The sequence below is a fragment of the Leucoraja erinacea genome, chromosome 1, assembly GCF_028641065.1.
Source record: "Leucoraja erinacea ecotype New England chromosome 1, Leri_hhj_1, whole genome shotgun sequence".
Taxonomy (NCBI): domain Eukaryota; kingdom Metazoa; phylum Chordata; class Chondrichthyes; order Rajiformes; family Rajidae; genus Leucoraja; species Leucoraja erinaceus.
Window position 1 is genome coordinate 7939202 of NC_073377.1, and position 24157 is coordinate 7963358.

The window sequence follows — 24157 nt, forward strand, 5'->3', positions numbered from 1 at the left end:
GGAGGGGATCCTGGGTATTTTTCCCCGCCCATTTTAGTAACCGGAGCCTACGTGACCCGACCCGTCTCGCAGTGTAATCAATGTTGCGGGGCAACAGTTTGTGTGGGTCAGATTCATAAATCTGTCAGTTCAAATTTCTTGTCAAGAATAACATTTGACTCTGGTAATTGTCTTTTTTAATGTTTTTAAATCATTTCTTTTTAAATGGCTCACAAACAGTGTTTGAGTTGATTTTGTAGTAACCGGAACCGACCCGACTCGCAGGGTGATTGACAGGGGGGGACTTTTTGTGCGTGATATAGGGTTAGATTCATAATTCTGTTAGTTCATAATTCTGTTAATTCTTGTTAAAGAATAAAATGTTTATAAACACACATACATGAAAATTATATAAATGTATATAATCATATAACACACACGCAGTGTAATCAATTATTAGTTTCTACTAATAATATGCAGTTCCATATTATTCCAGGATGAGACCTGTTGCACAGTGAGAACCTTGCATGTAGACACAAAATGCTGAAGTAATTCAGCGGTTGAGGCAGCATCTCTGGAGAGAAGGAATTGGCGACGTTTCGGGTCGAGACCCTTCTTCAGACTCACTGTGACGTTGCATAACTGGTGGCATTAAGGGCCTTGGTTCTGTGTGTCCTGGTGGGGTAACGAGGCATGGAGCGGCCATGAGCGATGGATTGGATTTGCAGCAACATCCTCCTCTATCCGACGAGAATTCTGCAACACCCTCTCTTGCTGCACCTTCTCTATGATTCCTCCTGCTTTTGCGAATCTTTCATTCATTTGTTCTACATATAGACATTTGTCTACATTTCTCGTTTCCCTTTCCCCTGACTCTGTCTGAAGAAGGGTCTCGACCCTAAACGTCGCCTATTCCTTCCCTCCAGGGAAGATGCCTGACCAGCTAAGTTGTTACTCCAGCATTTGTATCTAACTTCATTGAATGAAACGCTGGCGGTGGAGCAGACTGCCACTCAGAGGCGATGCTCAGTAACTGCAAGTCGGCGGCAATTCGGCAAAGGCTGCTTCCTTTAAAGGAAGAAATGCAAATGAAGCGAGCAGCAGGGAAAAGCGGGCAAATATGAAAAAGATCAGAGGTAAAACGAGAAATGAAAGGCGAAAATATGTCCTTTTTTCTGTTTTCGGCAATCAAGTGCAATATAACGTTACATTTTTGGCTCGTACAGACTTGAAAGTGTAATGATAGAGGTTGGTTGGGAGAGAGCGACAATATTCTAGCATACTTACCTGGCAGGGGAGACACCATGATCACCAAGGTGGTTCTCCCAGGACGAGGCTATCCCATTGCACTTCGGGTGTGCTGACGCCTGCGATGTCCCCAAATGCGGGATACTCGACTGCAAAATTTGTGGTAGTGGGGGACTGCGTTCGCGCTCTCCCCTGATTTAAAAATGAAAAATAGAGTTAATGCACACAAACCCCATATATGCCCGAAAGTGTAGTATCTGTTCTTATCAGGATGAGCGTTAGGGGTGTGAGGAAAGAGTTAGCAGGCATGGTTGATTTAGACTAGGGATAGAAAAATAACTTAGAAAGAAATAAGGCAGAAACCAGACTGCTAGTAGATTAGAAAGTAACGATATAAGAACAGAGAGAAATTCTAGATAAAAAGTAGCAGTAGAAATACTTCAGCAGGAGATAGTAAAGAAATTAGAACGAAGGGGAAAGGGACACGAAGTCACGCTCAACTACGCATGCTTGATGAGATTACATGAATATGTACGCACACCCACTATGACAAGATGCCTAATTTAAATGCACATGCGATGCATGATAGGGGAGGTGTCTTTGACGTTAGGTGGGCGTTCCCAGACGTTCTGGTGGGAAACAGGGCTTTATGTTATGATTGGAAGAAGCTCAATGGGGAGGGATGAGAATGTGATAATAATGAAATGAACTGTATAAAGATAGAAAGCATCTCCATCTTCTGTGTGCCTCTAGGGGACATCAGAGGAGAGGCACCTATTCTGCAGAATATGAAATTAATAAAAACACTTCTTTGTCTGAATTTGTCTCAAGAGCATTTGTGATTTTTGAATCTCACAGGGGTAAAAGAGAACATCTGTTCTTATTAGAACAATGAAAGGGGCTATCTGTTCTTGTTAGAACAGTCCTGGCCAAAGATCTTAGAGCAGAGCAAGATGGGCTACTCCTGCAAAATACAATGGGCTGACGTGTAGTACGCTACGGAGGGGATCCTGGGTATTTTTCCCCGCCCATTTTAGTAACCTGACCTGACCCGACCCGACTCGCAGTGTAATCAATGTTGCGGGGCAACAGTTTGTGTGGGTTAGATTCATAAATCTGTCAGTTCAAATTTCTTGTCAAGAATAACATTTGACTCTGGTAATTGTCTTTTTTAATGTTTTTAAATCATTTCTTTTTAAATGGCTCACAAACAGTGTTTGAGTTGATTTTGTAGTAACCGGAACCGACCCGACTCGCAGGGTGATTGACAGGGGGGGGGGGGGACTTTTTGTGCGTGATATAGGGTTAGATTCATAATTCTGTTAGTTCATAATTCTGTTAATTCTTGTTAAAGAATAAAATGTTTATAAACACACATACATGAAAATTATATAAATGTATATAATCATATAACACACACAATTATATTTCTTCTGATCCAATAATGAACTTTATTTTAGATTAGATACAATTTATTTGTCATTTGGACCCCTTGAGGTCCAAACGAAATGACGTTTCTGCAGCCATGCATTACAAACAAATAGACCCAAGACACAACATAATTTACATAAACATCCATCACATTGCTGTGATGGAAGGCCAAAAAACTTATCTCTCCACTGCACCTAACCCTAACCCGCGGGCTCCCGGTGCCGTCGTCCGCCAGACCCGCAGTTGCAGCCTCCGAATCTCCGGAGGTCGGGCCGCAGCAGCGCTCCACCACCGCGCCACCCGCTCTGGACTCGGCCAGCTCCGCGACGGTGAGGTGAGTCGTCGGCACCAGAGCCACCGGTCTTTCCTGTTGGAGGCCGCTCCTCGTTGCAGCCCCAACTACAACGGAGACCCGACAAAGAAAAGGTTGGGTCTCCCGTGCAGGAAAGAGATTTAAAAGATACCCCCCTCCCTCCCACCCCCCCCCCCCCCCCCCCCCACCCCCCCACACACATACCCCAGCAAAAAATAACAAATACTGCATAGAAAAACATAGACAAAAAATAATAAAAACGCAGACGGGCTGCAGAGGCCGCTGCTGACGAGAGTCGCGCCGCCTACTATTTCAGACTAGACACGGGACATTAAATAAGAAACATTGTAAATAAGAAACATTGTAAACCTCCCCGCAACTTCACACACACTAGGCCTTATCCCCCCCCCCCCCGCCCCCCCGGCACTCCCTCGCCTGCCCCCACACTACAATGTCTCCCCCTCTCCCCGCTGCCCCGCACTCCCTCTCCCGCTGCCCCGGGCCGCGCACTCCCTCTCCCGCTGCCCCGGGCCGCGCACTCCCTCTCCCCGCTGCGGATCCAATCTTTGGCCAGAAGCGAGATGGCTGAGCAAGATGGCCGAACAAGATGGCGGGGGCTGGTTGCTAAAATGAGTCATAAAATCACCCATGAATCCGCCCATGAGCGTACTACGCGTTTGCGTGAGAGTAACCCATCTTGCTCTGCTATAGGATCTTCGATGCTGCCTTCTTGAGGCATAAGGACCATGAGATATAGGAGCAGGATTAGGCCATTCAGCCCATCGGTCCTACTCCGCCATTCAATAGACAACAGGTGCAGGAGTAGGCCATTCGGTCCTTCGAGCCAGCACCGCCATTCAATGTGATCATGGCTGATCATCCCCAATCAGTATCACGTTCCTGCCTTCTCTCATACATCCCCTGAGGAACTACAGGACACAGAGAATATCTCATAACGAGGGATCCATCAATGACAGCAGGGAGAAATTATGTTTACTAAAGAACAGGACAGGCTAGAGTGGAAAGCCTTACCTTGGGAGCAGATGTGGAAGAGATGGAGCCATTGAGGATAGGGGATGGCATCTTTTCAAGAGACTGGGAGGGAGGAGGTGTAGTCCAGGTGACTGTGAGATTTTTGTTGAGTCTAGGTCCCTCATTCAATGCAGTGCAATGAAAGGCATAGATAGAGTGGATGTGGAAAGAATGTTTCCACTGGTGGGAGAGTCTTGGACCAGAGGTCATAGCCTCAGAATTAAAGGGCGCTCTTTTAGAAAGGAGGTGAGGAGGAACCTCTTTAGTCAGAGGGTAGTTAATCTGTGGAACTCACTGTCACAGAGGGCTGTGGAAGCAAAATCAGTGGATATTTTTAAGGCAGAGATAGAAAAATTCCTAATTAGAACAGGTGTCAAGGGTTATGGGGAGAAGGCAGGAAATGGGATTAGGAAGCAGAGATCAGCCATAATTGAATGATGGAGTAGACTCGGTGAGCCCAATGGCCTAATTCTACTCATATAACATGTGAACATGAACTTGTGAAAATATATGTCTCCTGCAGTGCAATGCTGGCATGCAGTTCTCAGGGTGAAATGTAGCCACTCCAGAAATTCAACCAGGTGTTTCCTGATACTAATCCCTGCTGCACGTATGAGGCATTTCTGCTTTCCATATGCATTCAATTACGTTATCTCATGTGTAACCCCTTGCTTCTAGTGTTTGGAGGAATTGGTCATGTAATAGAGATGGAGTCATAGAGTGATACAGTGTGGAAACAGACCCTTCGGCCCAACTTGCCCACACCGGCCAACAATGTCCCAGCTGCACTAGTCCCACTTGCCTGTGCTTGGTCCATATCCCTCCAAACCTGTCCTATCCACGTACCCGTCCAACTGTTTCTTAAATGATGGGATAGCCCCAACCTCAATTACCTCCTCTGGCAGCTTGTTCCATACACCCACCACCCTTTGTGTGAAAATGTTACCCCTCAGATTCCTATTAAATCTTTACCCCTTCATCTTGAACCTATGACCTCCGGTCTTCAATTCCCCTACACTGGGCAAAGGACTCTGTGCATCTATCCAATCTATTCCTCTCATGATTTTGTACACCTCTATAGAACCCCCCCCCCCATCCTCCTGCGCTCCATGGAATAGAGGCCCACCCTACTCAACCTCTACCTACAGCTCACGCCCTCTAGTCCAGGCAACATCCTCGTAAATCTTTTCTGAACCCTTTCAAACTTATTGATCCAAGCCAAGGGATCACAGCCAATTTGGGTTTTATTTATAGAACTGCTGCTCTGCGGGTGTGGTTTCAAGTGGCCCTTTCTGAACAGGTTTCAACCCTGATGGCCATTTGCTACCTCTGGGCCACCTTCCAGTTACTTTCTTACCGGCTATCTTTTGGACTATTCGTGGCACTTACAACCGCCATATTAGGTAAAACTAGCATCCTATGTCCTTAAGTGACCCTGGTGTCTGAGTACTGCATGGAGGTTACAGGCAAGTTGCTTTATTTCCCTTGACCTTTTAATCCCATGACAGCTTTTTTTTTAAAAAGCGGTTTGGCAATTTCGGCACTGAACCTTCTGAATGTTGTAGTCGGCAGGGCAGTACTCTGCATATCGCCAACTTGGACAATTTTACATTTTTATCAAGCCAATTAACCTACAAACCTGTACGGCTTTGGAGTGTGGGAGGAAACCGAAGATCTCGGAGAAAACCCACGCAGATCACGGGGAGAACGTACAAACTCCATACAGACAGCGCCCGTAGTAGGGATCGAACCCGGGTCTCTGGCGCTGAGGGTAAGGCAGCAACTCTACCGCTGTGCCACCGTGACTGCCCGGCACAGTAGCACAGCAGTAGAGTTGCTGCCTTACAATGCCAGAGACCCGGATATGACGCTGACTACGGATGCTGTTTGTATGGAGTTTGTATGTTCTCCTCATGACCTGCATTGGCTTTAGACAATAGACAATAGACAATAGGTGCAGGAGGAGGCCATTCGGCTCTTCGAGCCAGCACCACCATTCAATGTGATCATGACTGATCATCCACAATCAGTACCCCGTTCCTGCCTTCTACCCATATCCCCTGACTCCGCTATCTTTATGAACCCTCTCTAGCTCTCTCTTGAAAGTATCCAGAGAACCAGCCTCCACCGCCCTCTGAGGCAGAGAATTCCACAGACTCACCACTCTGTGTGAAAAAATGCTTCCTCATCTCCGTACTAAATGGTTTACTCCTTATTCTTAAACTGCGGCCCCTGGTTCTGGACTCCCCAACATCGGGAACATGTTTCTTGCTTCTAGTGTGTCCAAACCCTTAATAATCTTATATGTTTCAATAAGGACCCTCTCATCCTTCTAAACTCCAGCGTGTACAAGCCCAGCCGCTCCATTCTCTACGTTTTCTATGCAACGTACAGTGAAAAGCTGTTTTTTGCATTCTACCCATTCAGCAGAAAGACAATACATGTTCCTAGTTTGTATAGGATAGTGTAAGTGTGCAGTGATTGCTGGTCGGCATAGGCTCGGTGGGCCGAAGGACCTGTTTGCCAGGCTGTACCTCTAAACTAAACTAAACAAAACATTTCCAACTTAAAGGATGCTCTAGTTCCTGATTGAAATCGTGTTATAACTAATTTGTCCCACAAAATATATCAATTGCATTATATCCAATTAGCATTATGGAAATAGGCACTATAGCAGAACTACCCACACTTTCTTTAAGTCTGGGAAAGACTAGTCTAGCTTTTTAGGATCCTTAAAGTCGTAAAAATGTCCAATCTATCTCCACTAGATGGCGCATGTTTCCCATTTAAGGATAATCAAGACCATTTCATGCACTCCCAACAGATGAGAGGTCTGGTTTCGTGCGGCTCATAGATCACTCGGAAGACGATAATGTACAATTCCCAGCAACATACACAAGGTGGCCCCAGGAAGGAGACTCGTATAGAGCCAGAGAAAAGGAAAATACAACCAAAAAGTGCTACAAATCCTCCGTAGTTCATGTCCCAATCTTTCTTATGACACAGTGGCGCAGCAGCAGAACAGCTGCTCACAGCACCAGAGACCGAGGTTCAATCTTGACTGTGTGTGCTGTCTGTACAGAGTTTGTACGTTCTCCCTGTGACCACGTGGGTTTTCACTGAGTGCCCCGGTTTCCTCCCATATTCCAAAGACATAACAGGTTTGTAGGTCAATTGGTTTCAGTAAATTACCCTTAGTGTGTGGGGATGGGATGGCACAGAACTAGTGTACAGGTGATCGATGGTCAGCAGGGACTCAGTGGGCCAAAGGGCTTGTTTTCACGCTGTATCTCTAAACTCTAAACACACTGACAGCCAAAGGTGAAACAAAAACTGCCATGGTAATTATGACACCAATTGTCTGCAAGATACTTTAAAAAGATACGTTACGTTGTGTAAAAAGGAACTGCAGATGCTGGTTTAAATCAGAGGAAGACACAAAATGCTCGGGTAGCTTAGCGGGACAGGCAGCATCTCTGAAGAGAAGGAATGGGTCGAGACCCTTCTCTCAACTCGAAACGTCACCCATTCCTTCTCTCCAGATATGCTGCCTGTCCCGCTGAGTTACTTTAAAAAGATATTCATGTTTGATTAGCCTTGCCATAATGCTGCCCTTTCAGTATTTGTATTCATGAGATTACAGGCTTAGGAAATATCACATGTCAATATCACTAAGTTCTACAGCTGACTAGATATTGGAACATTATACAGTGGGATCTGGGAATACACTGAACAAAGACATCAGATGAAAACTAGGTCAAAATCAGATCCGCCGCTATCATCGTGAATGGTGTGGCTGGCTTGTAGTATATAGAAACATAGAAACATAGAAATTAGGTGCAGGAGTAGGCCATTCGGCCCTTCGAGCCTGCACCACCATTCAATATGATCATGGCTGATCATCCAACTCAGTATCCCGTACCTGCCTTCTCTCCATACCCCCTGATCCCCTTAGCCACAAGGGCCACATCTAACTCCCTCTTAAATATAGCCAATGAACTAGCCTCAACTACCCTCTGTGGCAGAGAGTTCCAGAGATTCACCACTCTCTGTGTGAAAGAAGTTCTTCTCATCTCGGTTTTAAAGGATTTCCCCCTTATCCTTAAGCTGTGACCCCTTGTCCTGGACTTCCCTAACATCGGGAACAATCTTCCTGCATCTAGCCTGTCCAACCCCTTAAGAATTTTGTAAGTTTCTATAAGATCCCCTCTCAATCTCCTAAATTCTAGAGAGTATTTCATTCATAGAAATTAAATACTCTCTAGAATTTAGGAGATTGAGAGGGGATCTTATAGAAACTTATCTATCCAGTCTTTCTTCATAAGACAGTCCTGACATCCCAGGAATCAGTCTGGTGAACCGTCTCTGCACTCCTTCTATGGCAATAATGTCCTTCCTCAGATTTGGGAGATATTAGTTGGTTTCTTGTCCTTCTGTTTCTTGCACTGTTCGAAGTAGATAAGAACCATCCATTATGAAATATCAATACATATTCTGACATTCAACACCCCATTTTTTTTCCGTACCGTATCTCCGTCCGCACTGCGGCCTAACATCGAGGAGCTGGAGGCCTTTGCTGGAGACTGACTTCGGGAGCTCCAAACGCAGGAGCCTGCAGACTCAACATCGTGGAGCTCGCGGTCTCTGGTTAGAGACCAACTTCAGGAGCTCTAAGCTGCAGGGGCGTTGACCGCCCCGATCACGGGGGCTTCGATCGCCCCGACGGATGGTTCGACTGCCTCGACCACGGGAGAAAAATGAGGGAAGAAGATTAGACTTTATTGCCTTCCATCACAGTGAGGAATGTGGGGAAACCGCTGTGGTGGATGTTTATGCTAACTTTTATGTAGTTGTGTGTCTTGTTGCTATGATTTTAGTGTGGCTGTAAGGTAATGACTGTACGTTAAATTGGTAAAACACCTTTGAAACTTTTAAAACAACCCAAGTTTGTTCAGCCTTCCTATAGCTAATACCTAATCCAGACAGGATTCTGGTAAACCTCTTCTGCATCTTATCCAGAGGCTGCACATCCTTCCTCTTATTGGATGACCAGAACTGCATTCAATACTGCAAATGCAGCCTAAGCAAAGTCCTGAAAAGCTGCAAAATAACTTCCTGACTCTTAGATTATGACATTGGAGCAGAATTAGGCCAGTCGGCCCAACGAGTCTACCTTAACGTTTGTTGCCCTTACTATTCAAGAACCTATCAATCTCCGCTTTAAAAATACCCAATGAGTTAGCCTCCACAACCGCCTCTGGTGATGAATTCCACGGATTCACTACCCTCTGGTTAAAGAAATTCCTCCCCATCTATATTTAAGAGGGAGTTCGATGTGGCCCTGGTGGCTAAGGGGATCAGGGGGGTATGGAGAGAAGGCAGGTACGGGATACTGAGTTGGATGATCAGCCATGATCATATTGAATGGCGGTGCAGGCTCGAAGGGCCGAATGGCCTACTCCTGCACCTAATTTCTATGTTTCTATGTTTTATCTCCATTCTAAAGGTACGTCCTTTTATTCTGGGGCTGTATCCTCTGGTCCTAGACTCTCCAACTACTGGAAACATCCTCTTCACATCCACTCTATCTAGGCACCACAGTGGCACAGTGGCACAATGGCGCAGCAGTAGAGTTGCTGCTTTGCAGTGCACGAGACCTGGGTTTGATCCTGACTACGGGTGCTGTCTGTACGGAGTTTGTACGTTCTCCCTGCGACCATGTGGGTTATCTTTGGGTGCTTTGGTTTCCTCCCACACTCCAAAGATGTGCAGGTTTGTAGGAAAATTGGCTTTGGTCAGTTGTCCCTAGTGTGTCGGATAGTGCTTGTGTGTGGGTGATCGATGGTTGGCATGGACTCGGTGGGCCGAAGGGCCTGTTTCCAAGCTGTATCTTTAAAGTCTCGGGGCTGGAACGGCGCTCCCGTGAGGGGCTGTGACGCTCCCGTGAGGGCGGCCTGGCGCGGGGCTGAGACTCTCCCGTGAGGGGCTGTGGCGCTCCCGTCGGGGCGGCCCAGCCCAAGGGTGGAACGGTGCTCCCATCGGAGCGGCCCAGCTCAAGGGAGGTACGGCACTCCCGTCGGAGCGGCCCAGCTCGCTCCCATCGGAGCAGCCCAGCTCGAGGGTGGAACGGCACTCACGTGAGGGTGATCCAGCTAGGGGCTGGAACGATGCTCCGGTGGCTGGGACGGCGTTCTGGCGGCAGTGACCGGAGTCCGGTGTTCAGCCGCGGGCCAGCGGCTGCGTCCGCTGGACTGGAGGGCGGCAGCTTCGACCACCCCGGGCCGCGGTGTTTGAGCCGGCCCGTTTGCGGGGTTCGGTGAGCCGCGGGACTGTTTGTACCATCGCCCGGTGGGGAATCGCCTCAGCGCAGAGGGAGAAGAGGAGGGAAGAGACTGCAGCCCTAAGATTTTTGCCTCCACCACAGTGAGGAGGTGTTTGGAGGACTCACTGTGGTGGATGTTAATTTGTGTTTAGTGTTGTTTATTATTGTATTATTGTATGTATGACTGCAGGCACGAAATTTTGTTCAGACCGTAAGGTCTGAATGACAATAAAGGTAATTCTAATTCTAATTCTAAAAATAAATCCAAGGTAGTGAAAGAGATGCTTTAAGTCTAAAGTTAAAGTCTAAAGGCCATTCATTACTTGGTAAGTTTCATCCTTCTAAACTTCAGCGAGTACCAGTGCCATCAAACAACTCTCACACTCTTAATGCTTTTGGGGTAAATGGTACTTTGTCCTGTCTGGTGTAATAGTGACCTTCAGCTGAGTTTCCAGTTCTGCTGTTGATACCATCATTCAAATCTTTATCCCTTTCTGGCTTAATGTCTCTCAAGTAGGACTGCCTTCTCTCACCCTCTGTAAATCGTCCAAAACTCTCCACTGAGTCGATCCCAAAGGCATCTCCTAGATCCCTGAACCCTGTCCAAAGCTTCTGAATGAAAATTAATTTTATTGCACCCTTTCTACTCTAGTACTGCTGCAATCCTTCCCATCCAAAACGTTGTCTCTCCTGCATTTAGTCCACCATCGTGACCAGACCTTCACTCTACTGGACCAATCACATAAATATTCAAACTTTAGACTTTAGAGATACAGCACAGAAACAGGCTCACTAGTGGGAGAGTCGAGGATTAGAATTAGAGGATGTTCTTTTAGGATGGAGATGAGGATACATTTATTTGGTCAGAGGGTGGCGAATCTGTCGAATTCTTTGCCACAAAAGGCTGCGGAGACCATGTTAGTGGATATTTTTAAGGCAGAAATGGATAGATTCTCGTGTCAGAGGTTGTGGTGAGAAGGCAGGAGAATGGGGTTAGTAGGAAGAAATAGATCAGCCATGATTGAATGGCGTAGACTTGATGGGCCGAATGGCCTAATTCTACTATAATTGAAGACCTTATGACCTTACGACCAGAGGTAACCCATGCACTAGCACTATCCCACGCACCAGAGACAATTTACAATTTTACCAAAGCCGATTAACCTACAAATCTGTACGTCTTTAGAGTGTGGAAGGAAACCAGAGCACCAGGAGAAAACCCACGCAGTCATCGGGAGAATGTATAAACTCAGTACAGCCAATACCCCTGGTCAGGATCGATCCCGGGTCTCTGGCGCTGTAAGGCAGCAACTCTACCCCTGCGCAACCGTGCCGCCACAAAGAAACATTAAAGAAATGTTTGTGGACACCTTGAGATGGAAGAGATAAACACTGGAATATCAGCTCAAGGTCCTCTAGGACATTGTGTCCATAAACAGAACTAACAGAGCACTATTCTTCTGAAGGTACTTGCAGAGAGAAATTGTTTGGTCTGGGTTGATTACATTTTGCTTGGTTTTGGTAAGCGATGTAAGATGATTTAAAGACACATTTCCAGAGTAGTGAATGTCCTAGAAACTGCTACTTCCTATTGATCTTTCATAATGAATGGGGGCTATTTACTTAAAAGAACACAAGAAACATGAGCAGGAGAAAGCCATAATGTTCCTTTTAAGTTGATATCTTTGTTCAGTGAATTATTAGATCCCACTGTGTAATGTTCCAGTATCTGTTTTATTCAAAGGTCGACACAAAAAGCTGGAGTAATTCAGCGGGACAGGGCAGCATCACTGAAGAGAAGGAACGGGTGACATTTCGGGCCAAGACCCTTCTTCTGACTGATGTCAGGGGAGTGGGTAGGACAGAGATAGAATGTAGTCAGAGGCAGTAGTCTAGTTTGAGTGTGGACGACTTTCTGACTGTTCAGGGAACAGGGACTACAGAGTGACAGCGGTCGGTACAACTCTGGTCACATCACGGTGAACATGATGCCAAGACAAACTCTTATCTACCTGCACATAATCCATATCCCTTCCCTGGACGCAATACCCCAAATGCGTTCTAACCAAAGTTCTATGGAGCTGCATCACCTCGATATGCCTATCCAAAAGTCTCTTAAAAGCTACTCTCGTACCTGCTGCCGCAACCATCAGCCCTGGTAGCAAATTCAACGCACTTGCCACCCTCTGTGTAAAAAAGTGGCTCTCCACATCTCCTTTAAATTTTGTCCGTCTCACCTAAAAGTTATCCCCTCCAGTATTTCATTTATCCATCCTGGGAATAAGATTCTGAAATATACCTTATTTATGCCTCTCATAATTATCTATCAGATCTCCTCGCAGCTTCCAGTGTTCCAGAGAAAATAATCCAAGTCTGTTCAACCCCCCCAGAGTTTCTGCTTTGGTTTCCTCCCACACTCCAAAGACAAACAGGTTTGTTGGTTAATTGGCTTTGGTAAAATTGTAATAGTTCCTAATGTGCGTGGGATAGTGTTAGTGTGCGGGGGTCAGTGTGGCCTTGGAGGGCCGAAGGGCCTGTTTCCATGCTGTGTCTCTAAACTAAACTAAACTATGTATAAAACAACTTCTCCTGCGTTTCACCCATAAAAAATATTAAATGTTGAGCTGTCCAACGACTGTTCACTGAACTTTTCATGCCTTTGTCGGCGCCAGCAACGTGGCGACTCTTGTGTACTGCCTAGGTCCGGTCTGCTGTGTGATTTTACCGGACTGTGCGCAAAATAAAGCATTTCACTGATATGGTACAATGGCACATGTGACAATAAGGTATCTCAATAAAATCATTGAAAAACCAACAAAAACTCTGCTAATGGGAGTAAATTTGGAAAGTACTTCTTATAAGCACTTCTTAAATTTGCAAAGCACTTGCAAAACTAATAATTTTGGTGATACATTTCTCCTTCCTGACCACCAACACTCTCACCCAGCCCCACCGCCTTCAGTTTTAAGTCACATTGGTTAAAAACTCCACCTGACCATGCAAGCACTATCCTGACAATGTACCTTAGATACACAGAGTCTCTTTAGACGCATACTCTTACCCAGAGTCTGGGACTCAAGAACCAGAGGATATAGGTTTACGGTGAGGGGAAAAATAATGAATAGGAAACTGAAGGGTAACCTTTTCACACAAAGGGAGGTGTGTGGATGGAACGAGCTGCCAGAGGAAGTAGTTGAGTCAGGAACTATCGCAATGTCTAATAATCATTTGGACAGGTACATGGATAAGACATGTGTTGAGTGATATGGGCTAAACGCATGCAGGTGGGACTAGTGTAGATGAAACATGTTGGTCAATGAGGGCAAGTTGGGCTGAAGGGCCTGGTTTCAGCGCTATAAGACTATGACTATCCAGTGTGCTTTCGTTTTTTTATCTCTTCTGTTGCAAGGGTCAAAGCCCAATGGTTCTGATAGCAATAAATATGTGTTTGTAAATGTTTGCAAGGAACAAAAAATGAAATCGATACTGAAGATGCATTGAGGTCTGTCTGCAATGGAGGTCTGTCTGCAATGGAGAGGAATAGACAGGAGTGTTCAAGAAGGAACTCCAGATGCTGGAAGATCGAAGGTACACAAAAATGCTGGAGAAACTCAGCGGGTGCAGCAGCATCTATGGAGCGAAGGAAATAGGCGACGTTTCGGGCCGAAACCCTTCTTCAGACAGGAGTCATGATTTATCTTATAAGTAATAAATCTCCAACCTCTTTGAAACCTTTCCAAGAGCTTTACCTGTAATTAATTCTTTGAAGTCTGCTGGCTCTTTCTGTAGACAAAAGCCTATTTATGCTGAGGATGATGTTAATCTACTTTTAATCATTTCGATTCAGGAGACATTTTTGCCAAGGATGGTGGGGAACTCCCCATCCTTCTATACGTGAGAAATGGAATGGTGTCTTGGCAAATAATCTACACTGGTAACATCAGTCCCTTTCTCACTTTTTTTCTGGGGTGGATAGATCTATTTAGAGATGCTGAGCAGAATCAGGCCCATTGGCCCACCGAGTCCGCGCTGAACAGTGATCATCCCGTATACTAACACAACCCTACACACTAGGGGCAATTTTACAATTTTACCTAAGCTAATAGGTCAGTAAGCCAATGTTACCTAAGCCAATCTACCTGCAAAACTGTAAGTCTTTGGAGTGTGGGAGGAAACCGGAGCACCCGGAGAAAACCCACGCGGTCAGAGGGAGAACGTGCAAACTCCGTACAGACAGCACACATAGTTAGGATCGAACCCGGGTCTCTGTAAGACATCAACTCTACCGCTGTGCCACCTTGTCGACCCTAATTTAAGTCGTTTATCTTAAAAGCGCAACTTAGAAAGACTGTAAGCAAAACTGTTATATGATCATGTTTATTTTCTTTTCATTTATGAACTATAAACAAAAACATTTATGTTACCAAGAAGCAAACTTGAATTTAATATTTTATATAGATAAGTTGATATTCGAAACGTGCTTGGAATATTGAAGAAGGATTATTGAATGAACCTTGACCTGCCTTGTGCTTTTAACACTTCCTTATTTGTGATTTTCTAGTCAGGCCAGTGGTCTGTACTCGTTCATCATTTCTCTCTCAGTCTTGTACTATTTGTCTCTATGAGGCTCAAGGTTTGTATACTTCTTTAACTGCTATGCACATACGCCAATTACTTGCCTGGACCCTTTCAGAATGCTATTCTTTATTTTACAGGGCATGCACTCATTTTTCTTCCGAAGTGTAACACGCTAATTTTCCACGTTAAATTTCATTTGAAAGTAGCCATGGGTAAATTCAACACAAATTCATAAGAATTAGGAGTAGCACAGCTGATAGAGCTGCCGCCTCACAGCCACAGAAAGCCTGGTTCATTTCTGACCTCAGGTACTGTCTGTGTGGTGTTGAGGAATGCAGGAAGATTATTCCCGATGTTGGGGAAGTCCAGAACTAGGGGTCACAGTTTAAGGATAAGAGGGAAGTATTTTAGGACCGAGATGAGAATTTTTTTACACAGAGAGTGGTGAATCTGTGGAATTCTCTGCCACAGAAGGTAGTTGAGGCCAGTTCATTGGCTATATTTAAGAGGGAGTTAGATGTGGCCCTTGTGGCTAAAGGGATCAGGTATGGAGAGAAGGCAGGTACGGGATACTGAGTTGGACGATCAGCCATGATCATATTGAATGGCGGTGCAGGCTCGAAGGGCTGAATGGCCTACTCCTGCACCTATTTTATATGTTTCTTTGTTTCTATTCTCCCTGTGACCGCGTGGATTTCCACCGCGTGCTCCTGTTTCCTACAACATCCCAAAGACATGTGAGTTTGTGGGTTAATTGGCCTCTGTAAATTGCCCTTATTGTGTAGGAAATGGATACGAAAGTGGGATAATGTAAAATTAATGTGCATGGGTGATCAACGGTCGGCATGGAGTCGATGTGCTGAAGGGGATGTTTCAATGCTGTATCTTTCAACAAATATCATTAACCTGGAGATGTTGAAAATGTTGCATTTCTTAACACTTGGAAATATAGAGGTGCGCAAGAGAGAAAAAGGAATGGAAAATTGAGCTACAATGAGAGGGACCTCATTTACCTGGATAGTTGATAGAGAAAGCAATCTATTCTTATGCCAGGAAATAGATAAAATCTGCCGTAAATGCAGTTTTTTCAGCAATGTCAGTTTCTGCCCCACAGGTGTAAATGATATCCTTGCTTCTTCTTATCGAGTCCACACAGAAGATTAGAAGTTGTTCAGCCAGAGCTGAATACACTTCTCGGCATCTGCATAAAATGGCATCTGTCTTGTCGTTTTCTTGTGCTTCTTGTGCGTGGCGGTGGAAAGATGGGTGGAAACAGAGTCGAGATGTGAACGCTCTTTCCTTGACCCCATATCCTTGTTAATGTTTAGGAACGAACTGCAGATTTAAATCGAAGGAAGCCACAAAATGCTGGAGTAACTTAGCGGGACAGGCAGCATCGCTGGAGAGAAGGAATGGGTGCCGACTGATGTCAGGGGAGGGGGCGGGACGGAGATAGAATGTTGTAGGAGACAGTAAAGGGCCTATCCCATGAGCATGCGACTCCTTGCGGCAAGCGCCACCTAACGTGTTCGCTTGAGCCGTACGGCCTCGCGGGGCCGGTCCCACTTTGATCGCCGGAGCCGTTTGGAGTTGTGCGGAGCTGGTCCCGACATGCGCGGGGCTCCGAAAAATTGACCGTGTTCAAGAATTCCGCGCGGCAACGGCCTGCCGGCCCGCAGCCGCCTCATCTCCGTATGCACCACCTCGACGGGCGTGCGCAGCGTCTTGAGGCCGTACGTCACGAGCGAACTTTCTGCAGACTTCGCTCGAACTTCACGTCACTCACTCGACCTTCTCTCGGCCCCCGCTTCCGGTTTGGTTGCGCTTGCCGCATGCAGGTCGCATGCTGATGGGACCGGCCCTGTACGGGGATCACTCGACATCCGCGCGGCCCCCGCTTACGGTTTGGTCGCGCTTGCCGCATGCAGGTCACATGCTGATGGGACCGGCCCTTTAGACTGTTGGGAGAGCTGGGAAGGGGAAGGGGATGGAGAGAGAGGGAAAGCAAGGGCTATTTGAAGTTAGAGAAGTTAGAGAAATACCCCAGCGGTATGAACATTGTCATAAATACCCCAGCGGTATGGATTTGTCTTTTGCTGTTGCAATGTATAAATATCAGTCGCTGAGAGTAAATGTTCAATGAATAACACTAGAAACACACACTGAAAAATGCATAAGCTTGGGGAATCTGAGTGCTTGGTGAAGTGTGCATGTATTTGACATTGATTTCAGGAGACAACTGTAAGAATGTCTGGCATTGCCACAGCCCGGCGTTCCTGTCTCTTGCACACAAGGCACAAGCCCGTAAAATCCGTCAAGTTCATCTCAGGGACGAGTTGAAATCATGTGCAATGGGGTCAGGCTCTATTTTCCCCTGGGCATCCATTCTCCTGCCCCTCCACACTTCAAGGTGTGCATCTTGGCTCAATGTTGCCACTTGCACCTCAGCGTTCTGAGGTTCAAGAAGGTAATTGTGTCAGAGAGCATCTACATGTAGTTGGATAGCCAAGGACAGATTAGGGATAGTGAGCAGAAGTGTGAAAACACATATCTCCAGATTCAGGGACAGTTTATTCCCAGCTGTAATCAGGCTAGTGAACCATACTATCAAGATTAAAGATTCAAGAGAGTTTATTGTCATGTGTCCCAGATAGGACAATGAAATTCTTGCTTTGCTTCTGCACAACAGAATATAGTAGGCATGAATACAGAACAGATCAGTGTGTCCATCTACCATTATATAAATATACACACACATGAATAAATATACAGATAAAGTGCAAAAAAACAGATAATGGGCTCTGTTCAGAGTTTTGTTTGAGTTGAGTTTAATAGCCTGATGGCTGTGGGGAAGTAGCTGTTCCTGAACCTGGACATTGCAGTGTTCAGGCTCCTGTACCTTCTACCTGACGGTAGTGGGGAGATGAGTGTGTGGCCAGGATGGTGTGGGTCTTTGATGATGCTGCCAGCCTTTTTGAGGCAGCATCATCAGCATAGATCCCCTCGATGGTACGGAGGTCAGAGCCGATGATGGACTGGGCAGTGTTTACTACTGAGCTATTACCTACCTCATTGGAGACCCTCGGACTATCTTCAATCGGACTTTATCTTGCACTAAACATTATTCCCTTGATCATGTGTCTGTACACTGCGGATGGCTCCATTGTAATCACGTATTGTCTTTCCGCGGACCCTTTAGCATGCAACAAAAGCTTTTCACTGTACCTCGATGACAATAAACTAAACTAAAGTAAACCATTTGCAATTTCTCCACTCTTGTCTGCAACTGATCAATATCATTTGACAGTCTTCTTCACTGTACGCATCTCCACCAGTATATGTGTCTTCTGCAAAGTAACTAAACAACCATCTATAATTTTTGGTTTGTCATTTATGTATATAGAAGATCAAGGGCCATATAACCATATAACCATATAACAATTACAGCACTGACCAGTCTCACCCCAGTACTCCATCTTCTCCCCTCTCCCATTAGGCAAGAGGGACAGAAGTGTAAAAACAGAGGTCTCAATGTTGATCCTTGTGGAACACCACTTGTCATAGACCTCCATCTAGAATAATGCCCTTCCACCAAAGCTCACTATCTTCAATCGGTTCAGGCCAGTTCTGAATCAAAACTACAAAATCACAGTGGATTCCATTCATTTTAATAGACAATAGACAATAGGTGCAGGAGTAGGCCATTTGGCTCTTCGAGCCATTCACTGTGATCATGCCTGATCATCCACAATCAGTACCCCGTTCCTGCCTTCTCCCCATATGCCTTGACTCTGTTATCTTTCAGAGCTCTAACTAACTCTCTCTTGAAAGCATCCAGAGAATCGGCCTGCACTGCCTTCTGAGGCAGAGAATTCCACAGGTTCACAACTCTCTGTGTGAAAAAGTTTTTCCTCATCCCCGTTCTAAATGGCCAACCCCTTATTCTTAAACTGTGGTCCCTGGATCTGGACTCCCCCAACATCAGGAACATGTTTCCTGCCTCTAGCATGTCCAATCCCTTAATAATCTTATATGTTTCAATAAGATGCCCACTCATCCTTCTAATCTGCCTTCCTATTCTTGCCATCAAAGTGGATAACCTCACATTTATCCACATTATACTGCATCTGCCATGCATCTGCCCACTCACCCAACCTGTCCAAGTCACCCTGCATCCACATAGCATCCTCCTCACAGTTCTCACTGCCACCCAGCTTTGTGTCATCTGCGAATTTGCTAATCTTACTTTTGATCCCTTCATCTAAATCATTAATGTATATTGTAAATAGCTGGGGTCCAAGCACAGAGCCTTGCGGTACCCCACTAGTCACTGCCTGCCGTTCTGAAAGGGACCCATTAATCCCTACTCTTTGTTTCCTGTCTGCCATCCAATTTTCAATCCATGTCAGTACCCTACCCCCAATACCATGTGCTCTGAGTCCAGTCCTAAGTCCAGGTACACTACATCCACTGATGGATCAGCCCACCATTAGATATGTTGTCAAATGCCTTTCTGACGTCTATAAAGATAACATCCGCTGCCCTATCCTCAACAATCACCTTTGTCACCTTCTCAAAAAATGCAATCAATTGTTCATTGGTACTTTTTGTAACCTGTACCTGGGTACTATGGAATTCCTTTCAGTAAAAATCTCATGTTTGCAAGACATGACTTGCCCAGCAGCTGCCTATAATTAACCCATTCTTTGCTGAAAGCAAGTCAATCCTATCCCACAGAATCCTCTACAATGGTTTCTCCACCACTATAGTGACAATGGGTAGAGAGCAAAGTGATGGAGTAACTCAACGGGTTAGGCTGCATCTCAGGAGAACAGGGATCGGCAACATTTCGAGTTGGGACGTTTCTTCAGACTGTCAGTCTGAAGGAGGGTCCTGACCAAAACATCAACTATCCATGTCCTCCTGAGATGCTGCCTGACCCGCTGCGTTACTCCAGCACATTGTATTCTGTGCAAAACTCCATAATCTGTAGTTCCTTGTGTCTCCACTGAATTGACCTTTGAAATTTCCACTCAATTACCTACTGTTTGCCTTTTAAGGGGTCACGTGAAGGACAAAGATGTACCCACAACCAAATGTCATCTTCTTGAACTTCTTTTATAATGTCTGTAATTTGACAGTTAATAAGCCAAAGATTACACCTTCCCAGTTCATTAAATAATGGGGTAATTTTACTCCCATGCTCAATAAAGCAATATGTAATAACAAGTACCAGCAGATGCTGGTTAGTAGGCCCCTCTCGGTCATGACTGACCATGGGCGATGCATCCTGGTCGGATGCAAGCCTGGGCAGTCATCCTGGGTGGCCCATGCAGCACGACCCCCCTCTCCACGTCACTGATCGATCCAAAGGAACAGCAGGGCCGTTACGGTTTGGTACCAGCGCCGTTGCAGGAGCTGGCAGAGCGAGGTTGGAGACAACGACAAACTGCCTTAGGGGCTCCGACATTGGATTTTCTTAAGGTTTATTTCCTGGAACCTTTTCCATGACTGGATATGTCCACAAGGCAGTGGCGGTTTTAAATCAGAGTTTTCCCTCTCCTAGATGGACCGCCTTCCCAGGCTGACGAGCCCCATCTGCCCGAACTCGTGGGGGCGGGAGTGTCTAACTTCCTGTGCAGGTCTATAGCACCTGCCCATGCTGGTTAATACCAAGGAATAAAGCAATATTGCTTGAGACGTTTAACTTAAATACTCAACTCAGAAAGACGCAAAAGCTTAATATGATCATGTTTATTTTGTTTTAATTTATGAAGCATAAACAAAAGTATTTTATGTTACAATAAAAACAAACTTTAATATTTTGTATAGACAAGTCAATGTTCAGAGATTAAAACGTTTTTTTAAATGCAGCTCATCGCCACATAGTCATGAAGGTGAATCGAGTCGGTGTACAACTAAGGAAAGTTCAGGAGGAATTTTTGAAAGCTCTTCACTGGCTATGAATAAGACATTGTGTGCCATTGCTTCATTCTAGTACATGGCCCCTTCTGTGGGCAAGAGCTTGTAACATAGCAATGGCACACCAGCTATCATTCACCGCGTATTGGGGGTGTGGTGAATCTGTGGAATTCTTTGCCACAGATGGCTGTGGAGGCCAAGTCAGTGGATATTTTTAAGGCAGAGAAAGATAGATGTTTGATTAGTACAGGTGTTATGGGGAAAAGGCAGGAGAATGGGATTAGGGGGGAGAGATAGATCAGCCATGATTGAATGGCGGAGTAGACTTGATGGGCCAAATGGCCTAATTCTACTCCTATCTAAGAGATGGTGGTGCGTTCAGACGCAGCGGCTTTGCGCTCCCAAGTCCGAGTCAATTCGGAGCAGCCCGGTACCCAACGCAGCTGTGGAAATAAGGTATTTAAAAACCTTAGAACCTCGAGAATCCCTAGAAACCCCAGTACTCCCAGAAATCACAGTCAGACACATCTGCACTTTAGTCTGTTTGAACTGTTTTGACTACTTTACTGTTCTTTTTACAATCTCGGAGTATCTAAATCTAAATTGTATTAGTTATTTATGTTATGACATCGGATTGAAGCTGCATACCAAATCTCGTTGCGCTTATGTGCGATGACAATAAAAGATATTAATATTATTATCACTTGTGATCTTATTTCAGGAGTAACTCGCAGCATGTTCACTTTTTACTTATGCACCCCTGCTGCTCCACATGGAACAATTGCTCTGCTTTCATCTCTCAGCCAATATTAGGTGCACTGGGTTGATTTAGCATGGCGCTCCCTAAATTAATTTTCATGGTGAGTACTTTTAGTACAGAGTGAAACTGTTTGCCCTGGTAGCAGCACCACTAATGAAAGATAATGAAGGAAAATCAAAGGGGAGATGAGAACATATTTTTAAAGGTAATCGCAATCTGAAATGCCTTCCCCGAAAGGACTCTGGAACGGATTCAGCAGTAATTTCTGAAAGGAATTGGATATGTATTTGTAGGGGAAAATAACTGCAGGTCACTCAACCAAAGGGGCATAGAATGGGACTAATTAGGAACGTGAGAACAGGAGGTTGGCATGCAGCCCTCGAGCCTGCCCCGTCACTCTCTGAAATTATGCCTGATCTCTGATCGAACTCCACATAACTGTCTATTTCCTACGTCCCTTGATTCCTTGTGTAGGCAAAAAAAATCCATCAATGTCAGATTTAAAATGAACAAGTGACTCGGCATCGGAAGAGACTAAACAAATTTCTACCAGTTCCTCGAAGAAGAAGCATTTCCTAACTTCATTCTTTAAAGGCATAGTGCAAATTTTTAGGTTATGCCCCCCCCTTGCGAACTGGATTTCCCAATCAGCAGAAATAGTTTATCACTATCGGATCTGCTTAACAGTGTGAAAGCATCGATCAAACCCTGGTATAAATTCCTGGGAAGACCATCTTAGTACAGGTGTCAAGGTGTTATGGGGAGAAGGCAGGAAAATGGGGTTAAGAGGGAAAGATAGATCAGCCATGATTGAACGGGATACTGATTGTGGATGATCAGCCATGATCATATTGAATGGCGGTGCTGGCTCGAAGGCCCGAATGGCCTACTCCTGCGCCTATTGTCTATGTTTCTATGTTGACTTGATGGGCCAAATGACCTAATCCTGCTCCTGTCACATATGAAATGAACAGCTTCTGCAACCTTTCTGTGTAATTTAAAACATGCTTATAACTGGAATTTGCCCTGATTTAACAGGAGCTGGAGGAACCAATACCCCCAAGAAAAATCCCAATTTTTTTTACTGACTGCATTAAAATGTGTGTCCGCTTAAAATGTAACTGGTTGATTATGACTGCAACTACTATGCCTTTGCTGCTGGGAACTGAGTCTCAGCCTCCCTATCAGTATAAAAGGCTGCCATAGAAGTGGGCGGGGGGGGGACATAGAGCTCATGGCTTTTGGATATTTGCCCACTGGCCCATCTGTGATCGTTGGTGCAGATCGGGCACTGCATTGTGAGCGGCACCAAGGCACTGCCAGGCATGGATTCATGACTAGGTGGAGAGTACGGAATGTACCTGTGCTGTGTGTAGCTGCGCTAGGAACATAGAGATCCAGCCCTAGTTAGTGTGTGAATAATGCAGAGAGCACAGGGTGGCCACTAGTCAACCACAACTCAATGGCCCGCAGGGAGACCCTTTAATTCAGATCGCCTTGCTGACTAGCTGCAGGGTTTCTCTGGCTGTTAACAAACAAAGGTCATGACTTGTGTAATATTGCTCCATCTTCTGTCAATAAAGCAGATATTGAGGACAATAGACAAACCTCATGTATGTTGGTGATATGATTACATTTTGGAATGACACTGGACAAACATCTGCTTCATGGAGATGAAGACACGGGGACAGGTGCATGGATAGGAACGGTTCAGAGGGAAATGGGGCCAAATTCAGGCAGGTTGGACTATCTTCGGTCGATGTGGGCATAGGGCCTGTTCCCATGCTGTATGACTAAGAATGGAACCAGGACCAGTTTCACCACGAATGGGAACTACACAGCAAATTGCCACGATCACATTAAAACATACTTAAAATGGCTTTTATGCACGAGTTGTGCTTTAAAAAATGAGTGCAAAACAAGTTTAATTTCTAAGCTTTGGAATCCGAGGGTTCAGCCAAACAGTTCATTCAAAGATGGGCTACATGGCCTCATTCCGTACTGTAAGGCAGCTGTAAAGTGTCCACTACATTGCATTCCTTGACAGTCAATGCCTGTTCATATACAGAGTATTTGACATGATTAACTTTGGTATATCTATTCATATCTGGGCTTTAGATTTCTCATCAGATTCATCACGTTCCAAATATCTCTCCTGAGTTTCGGTGTTCTTTTAAATTGGCGGCAAAACAAAACAAAATGGGTGACGACATTTCCGACAACTATTTTTTCTTCGCAGTTCCTGACAAACAATTTTACTTCTATTTTTGCTGCATGTGATCTGAGCTTATCACCTAAAGGTCATTACCCACTAGAAATAATGTCGGCAGAAAAGTGTGTGATCAGCTTTTCGAAGGGCATTGTTATTCACGAGACACCACAGCCCAGCAATTCTCACACATATCCTTCTAGACACAGATACATAGAATGTACAGCAGTTAATTCCGGACAAAATGGCAAAAAAACAAGTACAGAGCAACATTATGTATTTACGCTGAGGATTTACTGTAAAAGTAGACATTGTCTGCCATTGAAAAAAGTGTTTTCACCAAATGCCTTTTGTTTATTGCTA

At 45.2% G+C, this 24157-nt stretch overlaps 1 non-coding gene across 1 annotated transcript; it reads left to right on the plus strand.

Moving 5' to 3' along the window:
- The first annotated feature begins 1258 nt into the window (after nt 1-1258).
- LOC129705066 (U1 spliceosomal RNA) lies at nt 1259-1422 on the plus strand. Its single transcript, XR_008724848.1, has one exon. It is a non-coding gene; the product is annotated as a U1 spliceosomal RNA (small nuclear RNA).
- Nucleotides 1423-24157: the final 22735 nt, after the last annotated feature.